Below are 19,170 nucleotides of genomic sequence, written 5' to 3' on the forward strand. Positions count from 1 at the left end.
ATTAATTTAAATGTCACTGAAGGAAGTTTGACTGGCATACACCAATTCATTAACCTGCCTTTATTCCTCGTATGCTAGGAAAAGGTGGCAGTTTCAGTGCACTGAAATAGGATAGGGAGTTCTCACTGCATGAGACAAAAGAGAGAGCACCATGCACAGCTTCTTGGGCCAAGGGTCGGTAGGAGATGTCTTGTCTTTTAGGTGGAAAAATGAACTGTGCTGTCTTTCCCCATTCTGACTGAGTTCAACCACTGGGGAGCAGCCCTCAGTAGTATCACTGCTTATCCAGAGCAATAAACAGCATCATTAGGTTCAAGGGACAAGGCTAGTGTGGGGAATTAGACTTCATTCACCATTATCATTCCTCACAGAGAAAGACATTGGTAGATAGAGCTGGCTGAAATACCTTCTGTCAAAAAAGGAGTGGTTAAGAGATGTTTTTTTTCCATGAAGAACATTTGTGTAAAACTGTCCTCTGTCTCTTTCCAAAGAAAACTAGAATCCTTCCCCAATCAAACTTTTCTTTTGCTGAAATAATGTTTTGCTTTTTTTTAAATGGTGTGAAGTGTTTTTTGTTGAGGATAATGATTTTTTTCCAGAGAAATTTAGAAGATAAACGTTTCTCTTACAYGTAAAAATAATTTGTAATTGAGTTTCACACATAGTCCTGGATTAGATACTAAAAATAATCATAGAGAGTTTGATCCTGCCAAGTGTTTAACCTACTGCCAGCAAAGGTATTTTAGTTTTATTGCAAAATTTAAGCTCATGAATAGCTCAGCTAACCTTGTGGAGATGGTCTGAATGCTGAAAGTTAAGCACATGCTCACATGGTCAGACTAAGTTTTCAGGGCTGTAGGACTGAGCTGACAGTTTGGAAAATAGTCTCTTCCTTTTTTTGTTGTTTTTTTTTTAGTTGACAGGTGTGCAATGGCCAGTCTGATTTGATCTGACAGAGATGGTCATTTCTGTTGGCAACCATCCCACAAAATACTTGTCACCCTTGGCTAGTTATCCAGACTCATCGATAATCTTGTGACACCTTCTCCATGTTGTATATGACACGTGCCTGTGAACTTCCTGCAAAAACCTCTTTATGTTTTCAAATCTCAGACCGCCAAATGGTTCAAATCCCTGGGTCCAAAGCATCATTTTTTTTCCTCACAAGCCTGCATCAGCTGCTGAGTGAATGTCCCACGATGCTTTCTTCATCTTAGTCCTGGTGGCTGGTGGGATGGGAGGAGTAAAATGTCACAGGAGGAGGTGTCTGTCCTTTGTTTTCCACCCATCGCACCATGCCAGGCCATGATCTGAAGAGGTTAGAGCCAGCAGCCTGCCCCCTCCTCAGCCTTCCCCTAGACCTGAGGTGGAGGGCTGTTACATTTCAGGACTCTAGGTTGGAGAAGGGGATTCCTTTGCATCTGTAATTATTAAGGGATCTCAATAATAATTATTAATGATTCTCAATAATTCTAGCTCCTTATTATCTCTAGATCTATAACTATTGAGGGTCTATAGTTTTGCCTTCTCAGCTGCCTGATCACTTTTGAGAAGGAATTTGGCCTTTGCTATGCAACAAGGCCTTGAGACCCGGTCCAAAGTCCACTATAAACCATGGCTGCCTGGTCAGACGCATGGTTATATGATGTGCAGGATGCCATCAGCTACTATGGAAGTAAGTGGTGGATAAAGATGTTTGGAAGATCAAGTCCTGCATTTTGGCACAAGACTTTCCAGGCACTATTTGAAAGAAATTTTCCAGGTTGATCTTTCACTGGAATCCCTCACCCTAGTTTATATTTGTTTTTATCACAGGACTATTTGCCCAAGGAATCAAATAATCCATAAATACAGTGATGGTAAATCTTCACCAATACCTTAAAAACGAGGAGACTTCATTTTCTGCTTCCCTTAGCTTAGTTCATCTCATAGTTGTAAGAACAGCAGTAGTTGGTCTGGTTAAAAATCCCAGTAGTCTGCCTTCAGCTATGACCCATTACAGTGTCACAGAGAGAGTGAATGTAAAACTCAGTCATGTGCAGAGTAATTTTTCTCCTGGAAGAACATCTTAATATCAAACAATAAGATGCTCTGGGATTTCCTAACCTGGATGTTGCATATGCCACCTTTCCTTTGGTTGAGGTTGCTTTGCCATTGTGGAGAGATGCCCTTTGGGAGCTGCCATTATATGACTACTAACACTTGGCAGTCATTCCTCTACGTGAGCTGTTGGGAATCTCCATCACTATGCAGCCATCTGAACCTCATTTCTAAGGGATCCCAAAGGTCTTTGCAATGTTTGTTTATTATTAGCCTCATTTACTTCTCTCATGACTGATTTTGAATATAAGGAAAGTGGATCCTATTAAAAAATTCATGTTTTATTATTTAGGACACGGAGTCAAGTGTGGAGTAGCCCATATTTCATCGTCATACTATTAAATAACAAGAATTAATTTTACTTTACGCCAACTAGCTAAGCACAGCTGAACTAAATTTTAACGTGTGGCAGAGAGCTAACATCTGCTAGATTAAAGATATCATATGTGGATCCAGGATAGTTTACTAAAATGATTAGTGAGTTGTTTCTGGCATCACAAATTACCTTGTTCTTCCTGCTAGGGAAACATTTCCAGTTTGCAGTGCCCACTATTAGCCATTGATCCCAACAGTGCAGCCCACAGGAGGTAACAGTACATGACCTAGAAGTCTTCCTCGTGTTAGTATGGTCCATATGTCTGTGTGTGAGGGAATGGCGCTTAGAAAAGGTAAGTGGTTGCATGTCCTGTGGAAGAGTATCTAGGGAATGGAAAGCATGGCTACTAGTCTGTGAGCAACATCCTTGTGGCTAAAGCTATTATTGGCGACACAGTCTCCAGTGACAGTAGCTACCAAAGTCATTTCCACCCTTTGCTGCTCATGTCCACCTTATCAGTTATGCTGAAAAACTGTTTGTGCAAAATGGTGCTGTGACATAAAACAAGGTAGTGACATTGCAACTGTAAAGTCAGCATTTAATCAACCCAAAGATACTGTGTGGCCCTCTCAGTACAAAAGATGGGGATGGGAATGAATAGCAAGATCTGGCAATGGGTGAAGCTGGAGTCACCTTTGCCTGCCTCTCACCGTGGTCCATTTTGCAGTGGTTACTTCCATTGACTCTCCAGCAAACAAAGGTCAACAGTTACAGAGCTTCTGGGCCCACTGTGCCCTCAGTTTTTTTTCCTAAGAGTGATCGTTATAAAATCAAAGCTCATTTAAAACCAAAAAAGACCCCAGGATAGATTAAAAAAGAGTGGTAGAGTGTGACCTTTGCTGTTTCTTTTATCATGATTCCTCACTAGAGCCTGCTATGGTCTTTGTGGTTAGACTGCTTTATTTTTCCCACTGCTCTGCTTCTTCTATCTAGGCGTTAAAAACAACAAGGCTAAGAAGCACAAATTTTAGCTAGAACTGGCTGAACTACCCTTTTTGAACAGCAAGTGCATTCTTGGGTAATTCGCAAACAGGAGAAAGAGACAAGGTCAGTTATCAACTCATTTGTTATGGCTTGACCCATCTTACTGAGCCTGCTCCTGAACTCTCGTGGCTAGAGTCCTTTAACATGTACCAGGGACAGGGATTCGCTGACTGAGCACAGAGCATGGGCCTTTCCAGCACAGGGCCTTGCAGACTCCCATTGCAGACTGGCTGGCTGACTTTTAGTGGACTGATGAATTAATTAGGGTGCTGAATCTCCCTGTAAGCATGAGGACTAGAGCTGTCCATTCAAGTTTTTAGGCTATATCAGCAGTACTGAGAAGTCTGAAAGAGCAATCTGCTGCAGTACAATGCCACTTTGGGGTAGTAAGGAAAAGCCCCACCAACAACAGCAGAAGGACATAAGGACATGAGCCATCTAGGAGCATGGAATTTGCCATGAAGAGTCCCACATGGATCAGAAAATAATCCAGATGTGAGTCAGCTCTCAGAAACCAGTCCAGTCAGAAAGACGGACACTAACATGGTTCAAAGAGACAAGCGAGGTAAACAGTTCCTCTGAGCTGTTGTGAGGTCTCCAGGCTCCTTTTGCAATCAAAACAAAGCACAGAGGGAATAACCACAACAAAATGGTAGTGATTTTGATTTGGCCACCCTGTTCAGATGTACTGAAGAGCAGCAAAGGCTCCCTGGCCCACACAACCCATTACCTTTGTCTGCCTGTACAAAGGATCTCTTCTCTGCAACACCTTGCAGCCCTAGTGGAAACCACACTGGCTTCTCTGTCCTATCACCGTGGAGAAGAAAATATGGGACAAACACTGCATTATGCTGTCTGATGGCTATAATGATATTAGCAGTGTGGTCTATTTAGAGTGGGTAGGGCAGGGGATGGAGGAAACCTGATAGCTTGAAGCCCTTCTCAGTTCTTCCACAGGACCCAAGTCACACATATACACACTTGGTAAGGAGCAGTGTTGCACTTGAGTTCTTTTCTCTTCTCCAAAGTGCCAAAGTTTCCTTTGGGTATTTGGCGCTCACTGGAGATATGAAAGAGCTGGGCCACAATTATTTATTTCTCATTTATGAGTGAATATCTAAATGCCTGTTTTCAGTCTGAGTGATGAGAGCCTGTGTAACCTGGCAATCTGCCTCCTTCATTTGTAGATCTGATGGATGGCTCCTCTTCATGAGTGCTGCTGCTGTAGACATGGATGCCACCAAAACAGGTAGCGCTCTGCAGTAAGCAACATCTGTAGGAGAAAATTTATACAAGAGAGTGAAAAGTTATTTTTTTCCCAACTAGTTCTACAAGTACAATACAAACTATGTCACATAAAACACTGGTTTGGTTTTCTTCCTTTGGATTTACTGATCAAGCAAAAACTCAACCCATTTCTTTTTCCCAAAACCTCCACAGAAAATTCATTTCAGATTCCCTCTGTGAGCCAGCTAGATAGAAGATCCTCCCTTAGGAATTCTCAGCCTACTCATTACATTGCTCTCACTCCTCTTAGATAATGAATCATGTATCCCAGGACTTGTTGGCACTTGAAAGTTATCACTGATTAAGTTAGGGCGCAAACATAAAGTGCCATTGCTGTTTCTTAAGAGCAGCTTGAAGGTCGAATTAAGCAGGAACAGTGCACTCTGATTTTGCAATAACATCATCCACACAGGATGTTAATCAGGAACAGATCATTGGAAACAACACAGAGATGTGACATAGGTGAATCAGCCACACTTGCTTAAACCTTTCACAGAAGGCTCTATAGCTGCCCTTGCCAACTGTGGGAGAGTGTTTCAGACAAGCACTGCTGAAGCTCCTATGGATGATATCAATCAATACCATACATGCTGAAATCTGTACCATGTTTTGCAAGGTTATCTTAAACTGGTAGAGTTAGTTGAGCCACTTGCTTTGCTCAAGGAGGCGAAGAATAAAGGCTGGTATGTTTGCCTGGTGAGCAGTCAAGCAAATTAAAAGGCATTTGACAAAATGTTCCAGCTGCAAATGAAAGCCAGAGCTAGGTCAGACTTGTCCAAAAGTGCCTGTGACTGGTAACAACATTGCTGCTCACCCAAGTTGCTGTTAGGCAACAAATCTAGGAAGGAATCTTTAGCAGGTTGCAAATGCTTTTTTCTTGTCTTTCACTTTTGCAAATTTTATTGAGTAATGCCGTGCTTATTCTGGAATTGCTGCTGCTCAGCAGCAGTATTCAACCAGCTATATGGGTGGATCTATCATTTAATAACCTCATACTCAACTGGCAAAGCAGTTCACCTCTTTTGAGGTGCACCTGCCCTCTTAATACAGGTGAAGGTCCCAAGCATTCCACAGACGCACTTGAGCCTAATACCCCTGGAGAAAAAAAGCCAAAAACTCCACAGAATTTGGCTTTCCTCTATATTTTCATGCTCTTAGCCTATCCAGAAACACTTAAAAAATAATGACTAGCCTATTATGGAAAGGTGTGAGTGGAATTAGGTCTCTAATCTCTTGCTTAAAAACAGGGGGGAAAATACACCCTACTCTTACCATGATTAAAGCAATTGTGGGAACTATTCACCCAGTTCCTTTTAGGCCATCTCATCTATCTATAGGTGTGATTCAGAGCACTGTACTTTGGGAGCCAAAGTTCCCAGTCAACAAGCAGAGAAAAGCCAGCGCTTCCAGAAGGCAGTTCCAAGGTGATGTGAATACCCCTCCTTGGAACTGCTCGACAGCTGGTTTGAGGTCAGTGTTGGTTGGCAACCAGGTCAATGTTGGGCCCTATGCCTGTGAGAGACACATGGGCTTGGCCTACTCAGACCTGCAAATGCCAGTGGTCTGGCTCCTACCCTGTAGCATGTGAGGCAGAAGGTTGCAAATCCCTCTTTTTCATGCACCACAAGGTAGGAGCCAGCATACAGGCTGTTAGCATGGAGCTGCTGACTGAAGGTAACTGTGAGGGATGAGCAAGCCTTTCTTGTGCTGCTGGTTCCACTGTATCTTGCACAGAAGCTCATCCTATTCCAGGGTCCTGAGTATCCAAGAGAAGCCACAGAAGGGGGACTTCAGACACAGGATGGAGGTACAGTTTTGGGATGTGGGAAGTACAAGGAAGAACAGGAAGATAAACTTCTTGAGGAATAATTTGCAGCCCTGTGCCTAAAACTTGCTTGGGGCACTGCATTATCTAGGATTGTCCCATCAGCTGATTTCAGGAAAGATTCAGAACAAGCCCCTTAGCCTGCTAAATAGCTATGTCAGAATTTGTCTGGTGATGCAAGCAAGAAAACATTACCTAAGGGAGTCTGGCTAAGATAATAGTTTGTGAAAAGCAGCAAGGTTCAGAGAGTACAAGTGCCTACGGCAGATCAAGCCTGCATTCCAGGGAAGATGGATGTCAGTGCTTCTTTATTCTTCTTAAAGGTGGCGAGATGTAGTATAGCAGTAAGACCACCCCAAATGGCTTAAGACTATTTTCCCAGTTTTCTCTTCTACATGATCACTGTGGTTTTTTTCCTTCAAAAATAACTCTCCCATCGATCCACCCCTGAGGCAGTTAACACCTGAGACTAAAAGCAACAGGTGGCCCATATTTGCACAACAGGCTAAGACCAAAATGTTTCACTGCTGTCTTGAGGTCTGTAACTCAACCTTTGCTGCAGCTTGAAGAGATCAGCCGCTCCAGCTCCACCTGATAACACTGGGAACTGAGAGGGTCTAGCACCTTCAAAAATCTAGCCTGGAGGAGCTCAGAGAATTTCCATCAGTGCCTCAAACCCAAGGAAAGTTCCTGATTGTTGGATTTTGTATTGGAGTTTCCCAGAGCCGGAAAATAATACGTGGAATATATATTCCATGTATTCCTCAGACAGTTTCCAAGTGGTCATCTCCAGTGCAGAACACAATATTCCCAGCTACAGTCAGTATTTTCTTCTGCTCTAAATTTGTCTTCCAGAGATGTATTTCTCCAAAGATATAATGTGATGTGGAGCTATACTTTTATGATCATAAATGGTTTTGTTCACATCACACTCCTTAACAGGTGTTTCCAGACACTAAGCCCATTTCAGGAATATGTCAGAGAAACAGAGCTAAAATGAGTTGCCAAAGCTGCTGCCTGACCTTTAAATACATACTTAAGGCTCCATTTCAGGCTCCACAGCCCCAAGGACTTTATTTGCTGAGTGCCAATTACAGACTGCATGCAGGTCAATTTTGCACCCAGCTCCTTTGGGCAAGTTGCTGAGTCCACATGCTAAAGCCAAGTGCTGTTTACAAAGAAAATTGTGGCAAATCTCTGCATGCCACCAAGCAGTTTTCCTGTAAGTAACCCAATAAATAAAAGTATGTGATGATACGCTTGGCGCAAATAAAAGTACTAGAGCTCCATTGCCTTATAATCTGCTCGCTTTGCTGGGAGTCCATGAGCTCTCCAGGATGTGTTGCCAGGACACATTATCCCCAGTATCGGGTTAAATTTGGAGGCCTCAGCTGACCAAAGTTATGGTTGTCAAGGAGAACATAATTTATAAAGATGTTGGGGAAAGATGGGCTTCAAAAGAAGAGGAAACTTGGAAGAGAAATGTAGCCAGTCAAGGACATGTTGGACCCAACTGATAGGACACTTCTTCTGTCCAAGACAGGAGCCAAGAGAGACCACCCATCCCCATGGATCAGTGCTGTTTCTCTGATCCCAGGCCTGGTATGTGGCTGCCACCAGCCAAGAAGGGAGCAGGATCCTGTTGCCAGCTGGAAGGAGGGAGTGTTTGAATGGCTGGACCATAACATGATACCATAGCAGCTTTTTTCTGCTGGCTCCCTTAGCACACGAGGGCTTGAAGTGTCCACTAAAATTGAGTAAACACAAGGAAGCATTCAACATGCATTAGCAGGGCTACGTTTCACAGTTGGCCCTTCAGCACAGGTGAGATTGCCCACCAAGGTGGGTAGCGCTGCTGCTCTGATCTGCTGCCATAAGCCAGCAGCAGCCAGCAGCTGACATGCCTCCTGAGAAGGCACCCTATGYTGCACATCTCCAAGCATGCTGGCTCCCTGCTTCTCCTGCAGGGACTTCAGCCTGGGGACACTGGCCAGAGAGAGAATGGCTTTCCCCTGTGCTCCCCAGCTAGCATAAGGTGCCCCTGGGAAGAGCAAGTTTAGACAGGCTTTGGTTCAAATGTCAGCAAGTTTAGTCACCCACTTCTTTGTAATACCCCCTCCTTGCATAGTTGTGCTTAAGGTTGGGTTAATTCTGAAATGTAATGATGGCAGTCTGACAGTATTGTTAACTGTTCCAGTGCTGATTGACCTCCAACAGAGCATCATGTCTTGGGACTTCTTCCATCTCTCTGATCCAAAAGTAACATATGCTGACATTTTAGTACATAAGCAGCCACATATATTTATTTGGAAGTCTTTGCCCCAGTAAGACTTCAGAAAAACAGCTGACCCTCCTGGTTTTATACCTGTCAACAAACATTTGCATAAAGTCAATGATATTAATGATTGATGACCATACTGTATTGTTTATTTAATTAAAAGTACATATTCTGTGAAGAAGAGCAAATATTTAACAAGAGCGAGTATATCCTGTAGCTCTTCATTTATCATATTGAAATTCTAGAAAGACAAAAGGGGCTGGAACAGCCCATAAGAGGTCAGAATGTCCACAGGCTGGTGCATGTCACTCCTGATAGATGTTCAGCAAACTTGTCCATAAAGACCTCTAAAGCTGGAAAATTCAGATTAGGTTCAGGAGAAAGATATCTCTGACAGTAAAGGAAGTGCAGCACTGAAAGAGGCTGTTGGGGAAGGCATGGACTCACCCTCTCTGATGATTTTTAAGTCGTTAAACATGAGACATGTTTCTGATTTCTGCCTAGAAACCTGATGTGGGGATGCTGCTTGGGAGGTTGGGGCACTGTGTGTCTTGATGCTGGGAGGCTGAATTTTTTTGTTCAGCTGTGTTTATTTTAAGGACTGTTAAGTCCTCTTCTAGCTCATTCATGCTGTTGTTAAGGCTGACTTCTCCAGGAACTTCAATGAAAATGATCTTTTTTGTTGTTGTCTAAGGTTGTCGGGTGTTTTTTTTTTTTTTTCCAGCATGGCATTTCTGTAGACCTCTTGATCTTTGCTCCAGAGAACCTGGAAAATAAGCATTTATGCAAAAATGTGCAAGGAGCAGATTGCAAAATACCTGCCCACTGTCATGGTACCTCATCACTCACTGGGTGGCTGGACAAGCATCATAGAAGCCAGTGGAACTGCACTGTTATGATCTGTCTATAACACATGTACAATTGTACCAAGTGTTGGATTTGATCACTCAGTCAGAAGGCTTGTTTGTGCAATTTCACTAAAAGAGCAAGACTGAATGAAGTTGATGCTCACTGCTGTGTGGACACTCTGGCCTGGATGCAGCCATACTTGGTTATAGGATACAAAACCCTTGCTACACCAGGTAGTGCTAGTGGCAGGGAGAAACACAGCAGCTGTCTGGGAGGTAACCATTCCTTCCAGACTAAATTAAACTTATGTTGGTTTAATTTAAGACAGTTGGGAACAGATTTCAAGCTAAACCAAGCTACTTTTAAGGTGAAAAAATAGGTGGCAATAGTAATAGCATATAACAATAATTATAAAGATGGAAAGGGCTTGCTATTGACAAAATTGAACCAGAATGAGTGTTTGTGTAGACTGTAATCCAGAGGCCAATGGATCTTAGGTATCTTTGAGGAGAGGGATCACTGACCTCAATATCTGCTCAAACAGAATGGGAATTCCATGGTCCAGATGATTTTTAGCTTTGTGCTTTATCACTAAGAAAGTTGAGGCAAGCTGACATGCACAAAGCATGTGTGGGGTCTGTAGCTGATGGGACACATGAACTTCAAGGCTAAAAGGAAAACTCTTGCCAGTGGCCAGCTGGGAAGAGAAGCAACTGGGCTCTCCAAGTCAGTGTCCTCTACTGGCATCCTCTCCAGTGTAGCAATGGGGTCACAGTCACACTACCATCACCCCCAGTACAAGCATACCTTCCGTCAATGCCCGTTCAAGTTTCCGATTGGTGGTCTTTGATGACACTATTGGCACTGATTGGAGTATGCTTAATTAGGTGTGAATGTTGCCTTGTACACATCTATTGGGTAATACTTCTCAGATACTTCTCAGATATTAAGTTGACTATTATTTACTTATTATCTGTCTTATTTGTTCTAATATGGAGTCATGAGTCTAGAAGGTACCAGGTGGATGGAGGGAGGGAACCTTAGTAGAAAGCTATAAACTGTAACTACAAAGCAACATGATGAGAAGATAGAGGAAGTATAGAAGATAGAGCAGCATGATTTAGGCATAGAAAACAATCCCTTTCTCAGGGAATACCACATAATGATTTGAAAAGCACCAGTGCAAGGCCATGGGGATAAGAGCATCAAGGTACCAGGCAAAGGTGCTGCCACAGCAGCCACAAGATATGTAAGTGAAAGACTGGCTAAAAACTGCAAATGGAAACACTTTAGTAAAAGGCAGGTCAAGCATCGTATAACATTTGGTTAACATAATCCCCCCCGCAAGCCTCCTAAAAATGGAATAACAAAAGGGAGTGGGTTTTGAGCATATTCTGCACTCTGGATACACCCAGAGTTTCAGACTGACCAGTGCATCAAGTACACAACAGTTGGTAGGAAGGTCTGGGTTATTATTTCCTAATTTCCCTGTGTGTATGATTTACTGTAGGTGGGGAAAAAAACTAGAAAGAACACAGCAGAGCTCAAGAGCTGAAGTGTCAGTAATTGCATCAGGTGCAAAAATACAATTAGTGATATTACAATTTCTGAAATTAAGTAGCAGTTTATTTGAGTATATACTATAATACTTCTGACAGCATCAAACATTATGTCAAATAAAAAAAAAAGGATGGTAGCTCTTGAGTTTGTAAAGTAGGAATACTAGAGTCATTTAAGATCACTTAAAGGATTTTGTGCCATAAGATACAAGGAGAGGAAATTTTTTTAGTGCACTGTGGGTAAGGGCTTATAAATGCCCCTGTAAAGCCATGCATACATCTCAGGCTATTAAGATACACAGCAGCCTTTCTAAAAATGCAGACATGGTACAGGGAGTAGCAAACCCTGCAGTAGCACTGCAGAAAACCTTGGACTGAAGGAGAGAGTGGTAACAGTATCATTTCCTTTGTAGTAGGATCCACCTCACTTCAGTTATGATGGAGGTATGGGGTATGCACTAGTTGTATGCATATCTCCCTCTAGTCAGTAGAGAGAAATGGGTACCACCCAGAAACAATTCTTGCCATATGAAGATATCTATTTAGGATGTCTGGTCGTAGGTGAGATGAATCCAAGTAATTTCTAATCCCATACTGATTTTCACATTAGACCTTGTCATCTCCAGGAGAATATTTTCTCCAGCACGCCCTTCTGAGGGCGGCCCTTTAAGTGTACCAGAGCTCTGCATCTACCAGACAGTCATTTTTCCCAGTAAAACAGCTCCACTTTCCTCTCCCACCTTCTCTCTTTTCTCCCAGTGTTTAGGACCTTCTTGCTAGCAGGATGGCACATTTTTCCCCGTTGCTAGGTTGGTAGCCTAGTTTCCCAAGGAAAGGAAGCTTATGGGATCACGCCATCTGTGCAAGTGCCAGTCAGTCCCTCCTAAATAATTTCTTAAACCACGAGCTGATTTTGATCAAACTTGACAGGGGGTGGAAATTTGAAAGGTATGAGGTACCTACAAGCATTGTGGAAGTAGGCAGGTAGAGGAGAGAAATCCTGGGAGTGCTGCCTTCAAGGAAGCACAGCTGTATTACTAGACACCAGAGAATCCACATAGGGGACTGTCATTACCATTGAACATCACAGGAGATAAAATTTCACAAATTCAGCAGCTCACAGAACTACTTGATCGCATGAGCAAAATGTTCTTCCCCTGCTCTAGAGCGGAAGGCTTCCAGTTACAGAGCAAGGGGGTTAGCTCAGAAATGACAGGCCCAGTACAGTGAATTTAGAACTAATTGCTGCTCCTTCTCACACTGGTACTCATGTGGAAATGTGCCTGACTTCACTGGGCCTCCAGGTACCTCCATTTGCATGATCTAGTTCATACAAAGGATGAGATAGGAAAGTCCAGACCGAAGACTAAGACAAGTGGGGCAAAACCTGAATTGTCATGAATCAGTGCAGCTTCTTTGTAGTCCAAGAAACTGGCTTACAATAGGTCATCATTTTTAAGTGCAACCCAATGACCAGCATACAGCTCATTTTTCTTTGCATTTGTCTATATTGTAGTTGCTCATGGCAATTCGTTTTGCACAAGTATGAATTGGAGCATAAGTTAAGGACCAGCAAAAACTATGCTCGTGCATAGGCTGGCTTTCACTTATTCCTGGTGTGACTTTTCCTAGAAAGTCAGACACCTCAGGACTGGCTAGCTATTGAGTCTGAACAAACTCCTCGCAGTTCCTTGTTAATGCTAGAAATGGAGAACAAGCTATTCACACAGGTGGGATTCAAAGCGGAGCTGAAATCACTCAGCTAGGGGAAAAACCCAAACTAACCATAGCTGACACTAAAATGGAGAAGGGGGAGTAGTGCAACTTTGTGTGTTCTGTGAAATATTGATGTTTTCTTCTCTTAAGTCTTTTAAGTATCAGTGTGCCAGATCTCTGACTTAGGTGGAAAGAGCACAAATCACTGACACCTAAAGAAAAGGGAGGGAAGGAAATGAAATGAACCTTCAATGCACAGTGAAATAGGGAGCTCGCCACCAGTGAATGACATGTCTGAAGATGGACTGAGACCTCTGCAAGAGRAAAAGGTGTGGCAACTTGTCCTGGGTAGGCTAGCCAAGGACAGCCTACACACAGCCTAGCACAGGCTGAAATTTGCAGCCTGGAATGCATCCAGCAGAGAATCAGCACTAGGTAGGTATGCTACAATATTCTTTAAAATGAGGCTTCTTCTGAGGTAGTCATGTACCGTAGCTCTTTGCTTCCAGGGCTGAATTTTACAGTGTTTTCTGTCACATAACAAGTCTATGAAACCACAGAGAAGCATCCTTTACCCATTATTTGTTGCTGTCTTTCCAATCTCGGTGTTTTTCTTGTGATGAAAGCTAAAGATAAAATAAGATCATTCTAATTAATAATGCCTACCTCCTCACAYAGCAATTTTCGCCCACCAAAAATCTCAAAGTGCTGCTCCCATTTAATAGTATAAGTAAGGATGAGGGAGAAGAAATAAAATGCCTTGGCAGTAGAACAAAACTGAGTCTTGCATCACAGGTATAATAAAAGGGAAAAGGATAACTCTAAGCCTCAGTGAAAAGCAAAGCTTAGGACATTTTCTGATATTTTGGATCTTGAAATGAAGGGTTGCAAAGCAAATGTGATATAGCACCCCCTGTTAACAAAATATATTCTGGATTTTTCCTCTGACTGCATAATTTAGGGTTTTCTTGGAATATGGGAAATGAAATGGGGTAGTGGTTTTACTGGAATCATTCCTTTGCAATGAGCCAGAGGACTGGCAAATTGAAAGTGACCCAAAGGAGCACTGGAATGGATCAGACCACTTCCATTACCCAGACAGAAAAATGTAGAAAGGAGCATAAATACCAAACTTTCAATTTACTGTAAAACTTCTCTTACTTTAGATACTACTATTAATAGTTCTGACAAATAGAGATGCTATACTGGAAACATGCTTTGACAGGGCCTCTTTAAGACGTACATTTGGCAGAGTTAGAACTTGTACCTAGCCAGTCCTGAAGAAAAGCTGACTGAGAGTGTCTGCAGCAAAGAAGTGGTTCAAAGAGAGATAATTCTGATTAAAAGAATTCCTGCCAATGTCATTGTTTCTTTTTCCTTTTTTTCTTTTTCTTTTTCTTTGTTGTTTCCTGCCTTGGAAAGCATCAGTTGGAATACCCAGTGGTTTCCAAAATACTATAAAAATTGATGGTATTAAAGTGATATTAAAGGATGCACTGGCCATCCACTCTTGAATCTGCTTCATCATATCAGAAAATGTGCCATGCAGAACATATATGTGGTCTTTGAAGCTTGAGAGAATTTGTGAAGTTTTTCACAGTGCCTAATCAACCAGTAATATGGGCAAGAACTCTGGAGGTGCTAAGTATGACCTACACATAGACACTTCATATTTTGGTGGCATAAACCTGAAGTTCATATTTGTATAGCATCCCTGTCCAAGGCAAAACTGAGCATCCAAAATCCTTACCTAGGCCAAATGCATATTGACTTCAGGGTGTACTTTTTCCCAGAGAAGGGCTGTGTAAAGAAGGTCAGGAGTAGTCCCCTGCAGCAATGCAGTTTCTCTGACTGAAGAAAATCCCAGTACCTGTGGGCATGGATTTCTGCTGGTGGATACCAGCACTCAAGTGAGTCTCACCTTGACATCTTCAGCAGGCTGTTTCCATCTTTTGTTTGTATCAGCTTAAAAGATAAAAATCAAAAAAAAAAAAAAGAAGTCCCAATAAAAAATAAAAAGTAGGGCAGAGGTAGCAAACTAGGCTTCTGATCACCTGAATCATTCAAACTAATTTCTGAAGTATCTTTTGAAAGGTAAAACTTATCCCAGCACAGACTGCTGTTAGCAAACTCCTGGCTTGAGATTATGGGGCTTTGGGTAAGGTCTTCTAACACAGACCCACCACTTTTGAGGAGAAAGGAACAGCCAATAACTCACCAGTGAAAGTGCGGCATCTGTCCCACTTCACCTCCTGCTTTTCTTCTCCCTGGTGGAACTGGACAGCAGAAGGTCCTTGGCCCAAAGCAAACCAAAACCCCTTGCTTTACTGCTGCTGCAATGGGCCTTGGGTTGAAACTCTCCTTCAGGAGACACAGCAGCCAGCTGCAAGCAGATTTGCCAATAGCACCATTCATCATCAGCTGCCGCTAGCCTAAGCAACTCTTTTGGGGAGCTAAAGTTGCATCTGGTTTTGTAACAAAGACTACTCTGCAGTCCCCATCATTTTGCACCGTAAAAAAACACTCCTTTGCCCTGTGGCAAAGAATAAACTGCCTCTGAAGAATAAACTGATTTGCCACCTCCTCAAGCTAGTCCTGCTAGCCACCTCCTGCACATGCCTCACTCTCCAGCTGCCTTTAAGCAGGATCTGCAGCTAAGGCAGGAGGGAAGGGAAAAGCCGGAGGAGGAGGAGGGAGGAGGGAGAAGGAATGCATAGCTAGAAAGCCAAGGCTACTCCCCATCTCACTATTCCTGCTACCCACCCAGGAAGCATCACCTCAGCATCAAGGAGGAGCAACACAGGCGAGACTCTGGCTCCCCAGATTTAATAAGCCCATTTTCCTTTAATTGGGGCCCTCAGGCGCTGCTGTAATACACCTAATGGCACTAATTATTGATGAATCCTGTAATGAATAGGAAGCCTGAACTGGCCTCTGTCTCCTTGGGTTGTCAGCCCTTCACAGCCCTCACTGGATTTCACTGGGCAGGGACCCTGGAAGGGAAGGGGCACATTTGTCCCTAGCCTGTGCAAACCGATCAGGGACCAACAATGCTTTACCGCTTCTTCTGGGACATAGATGTAGCCTGTGGAAAGTCCTGGGAGAAAAGGGTACTGCATATACTGCTCTACTTTTATACCATCCCTCCCTGCTCCCTCCATGAGAACCAACCTGTTTGCCCTTGTTACCATCTGGGCAGCTTTTCCTTGGTTTGTGTGTCCTCCCACAAGGTTTCTTTTTTTCCAAGCAGAGCCCCAGTCCATCTCACTTTCACAGCCTTTTAACAGGAGCAGATGGGAAAGGGACATTTTCTTCTTCCTTTAGAGCAAAAAATCGCTGCCACCACCACCACCTCAGCCCAGTGCTGGCTCAGTCTCAACTCCTTAGAGGCCAGCCTAAACAGGGAGCAAGGCACAGCCCCCCCTCCAGAGCTGAGCCAGATCGTTAAAAGGTGGAGGCTGGCAGAGAGCAGCCGACTACCAAACACGGGTTCAGCCAGCATTCACGGAGAGACAGCTTTCTGTGGCCCTCGGGGGACTGCGGGGCTGCGGTTGCTCGGTCTGAGCAGGGGATGAGAATTAGGGCGAGCAGAGCTGAACGGCTGCAGCCTTCACCGATTAKCCAGCCAGCTAGAAAGACACCGGGTTGTCTTTTGTTTCAGCTGTGTTTTTTTGTTGTTAATCTGCATTTTGTTTTTTTTTCCTTGTGTGTGTTTTTTGATTTTTTTTTAAGTGGGTGGCTATTTCGCTATGTCAACGTTTAAATACTTTTCTGTTGCCTTCTTCCCCCTCGCCAGTACACCGCCCCGTATTTGGCCAGGAGCTAAGGGGTCTTCGGAGACTTGAACCTCTCCATCTTTTGCTAAACCAGGTGCTGCCTGGGGCAGCGAGACCCGCACGGCAAGAGACACCTCCAGTCGCCCCCGCTGCTCTCTCCTCCTGCCCTTGCTTGCAAGTCTTACAGGCGCCAGGCGGAGGGAAGCAAATCGAGAGTGCTTGGTCCCTTTCTCCCACCTTGGGGACAGCTGGTGTTTCCTTGGCCACGAAACAAGGCAAGTCAGAGCAATCATTCCTGGGTTAAAAAATGGACCATTGCGCTCAGGGTTGGGAAACAGCATCCGAAAGGGGCAGAAAGGAACGTAACTGACGCCTTGTGCATTGAGGGGCTCTTATATAACGAACAGAGGGAAGCGGGGTGGGGAGGTGTTGTTTATTTGTTCGTTTTCCCCGGAGAAAATATTGAGCTCCCGGCGGGGAGACTCTCCGGGTCTCCGCTTGCAGGTGCAACCCCACGGCCGGACACGGCGAGGGCGGCTCACGGAGGACGCTGGCAAGAAGTGCCCTCAGCCCCCTCCCCAGGCTGCCGCCCTGTGCGGGGGCGCGGAACTGGCCCGGGGAGGCCAGCCCCGACGGCAGCGGGGTTGCTGCCCTGCGTGGGGATGTTTGCGGCCGGAGCGGGACCGGGGCGGCTGGGCAGGGGCAGGGAGGAAAGCCGCTCTTTCTCACCCGCCGGCCTCGGCTGTACGCCAAAACCCGGGGCTGCAGTGTGGGTTTTTGAGCACCATATGCATCGCTGTGCCTCGGCTCGCCTGGGATGCCCTAGCGCCAGGCTGCGCCCTGGGGACCGGCGCCCGTCAATTAGGCAGGCACAGCTGCCTGCTGCAGCGCTTGCAATGAGCCCGAAAAGCGAGATTTCCCGGGAGGTTTCCGAGCCTCGATTGAACCCAAATCCTGTCGCTGCGGGGAGGTGGCTGCTGCCCCCGGCGCAGCCCGCGGGCCCGGCAGGAGGCCGGGGAAGGAGGCCGGGACACGGTCACCCGCCGGCACTGGCGCTCCCGGCCTCCGCCGGCCGCCACCGGACYCGCTCCGTGGTTTCCCCGTCCTGCCGCCGCTTTATCACTCGCCTCAACGGAGAGCTAATTGGGGGATTTGCTGATTATAGAGAGATTACCCATTAGTAATTCATCCTAATTCGAAGATACGTTGAATCCACTAATGAGCTGGAAATGGCCCCCCTTATCACCGACTTTCAAGATTTCTTTGACGGGGTGAGAAAAAGCCGGGGGTGCCCCCTTCCTCTTCCCCTCGACAGACAGGCAGGCACCGTGCCCTCGTCTCCCGGGAAGAGCCCGCCCGGCTGCGTCCCCCTGCGGCGCCGGGGGATGCCCGGAGCTGGCGGGACAGGTACTCGGGCCCGGCTGAGCGGGGACGGGCTGCCCGCCGCCCGCCAAAGCCCCCCAGGTCTGACCCGGCGGAGTTTTGCCCCCGGAGACACCAGGCTGCGATGCCCCTTGCATCCTAACACGGGCGGTCAGCTCCGTCCAGCTCGCATTTCTTTCCCCTCTCCCCTTCGCGCTAGAGGAAATCATAACAGCAACGCCTGACCTCATGAACATAGAGATGTGCAGAGAAAAATCAATTTAGGTCTAGATCCTCTGTGGGGAGGAAAAAATAACCCAAACCATTTAAACAAAGCTCTGCTCTCCAGGGTTTTCCCTTTTCTTTGGTGGTGGGGATTAAATCTAGAGGGAGGGCAAAGAAAAACGAAATGCAAGCAGACCTGGGTCTACCAAAGCGAGACTGAGCTCTGCAAAATCGCCCCCATCCCAGCACACACATAATGTATTTTATCATTAAAAAATCAACATTGCTTCCAGTGGTAAAGGCGCCTGGCTCCAGTTCCTGAGCGCATTTGTTGCTGGGATTCAATCCGTTTGGGAAATGCAGATTGGCTTGCGACCCACTGTTTGATTTATGAACTGTTACATTTGTTATTGCTTACACATTGCATTGCGGACCTTGGGAAAGAAGAGGAAAAGGGAGAGGGGGCGAAGGAGAGAGAGACCCGCCACCCTACACACTGGCAAAGGGGAGCCAAAGCACAGGCAACGGCTCCCCACCAGAATAAATTTTCTAAAACCAATTCTCAGCCCCTACCTTCCCATCCCCCACCCACCCTCAGGCGCCAGCTGAGCTCTCGCCTTATAGGTAAAAAGGACGTGTTTACTCTTTGATGCGTATTTCTTTATAAAGGCATCAGGCGCCTATAAATAGCCGAGGTTAGAGCAGCTTCTGCTGCGAAATCAATACCCCGTGCCCCCTCTTCCCCTCGCTCCCTCGCCTGAGCTGCCTTATTAATTATGAAAGGGCTCCTCTGCGCCCCGGCTCCAGCGCCGCAGCCTCCTCCTTAATGGTGG

The sequence above is a fragment of the Apteryx rowi genome, unplaced genomic scaffold (genome assembly GCF_003343035.1).
Source record: "Apteryx rowi isolate R43461 unplaced genomic scaffold, aptRow1 scaffold_596, whole genome shotgun sequence".
Taxonomy (NCBI): domain Eukaryota; kingdom Metazoa; phylum Chordata; class Aves; order Apterygiformes; family Apterygidae; genus Apteryx; species Apteryx rowi.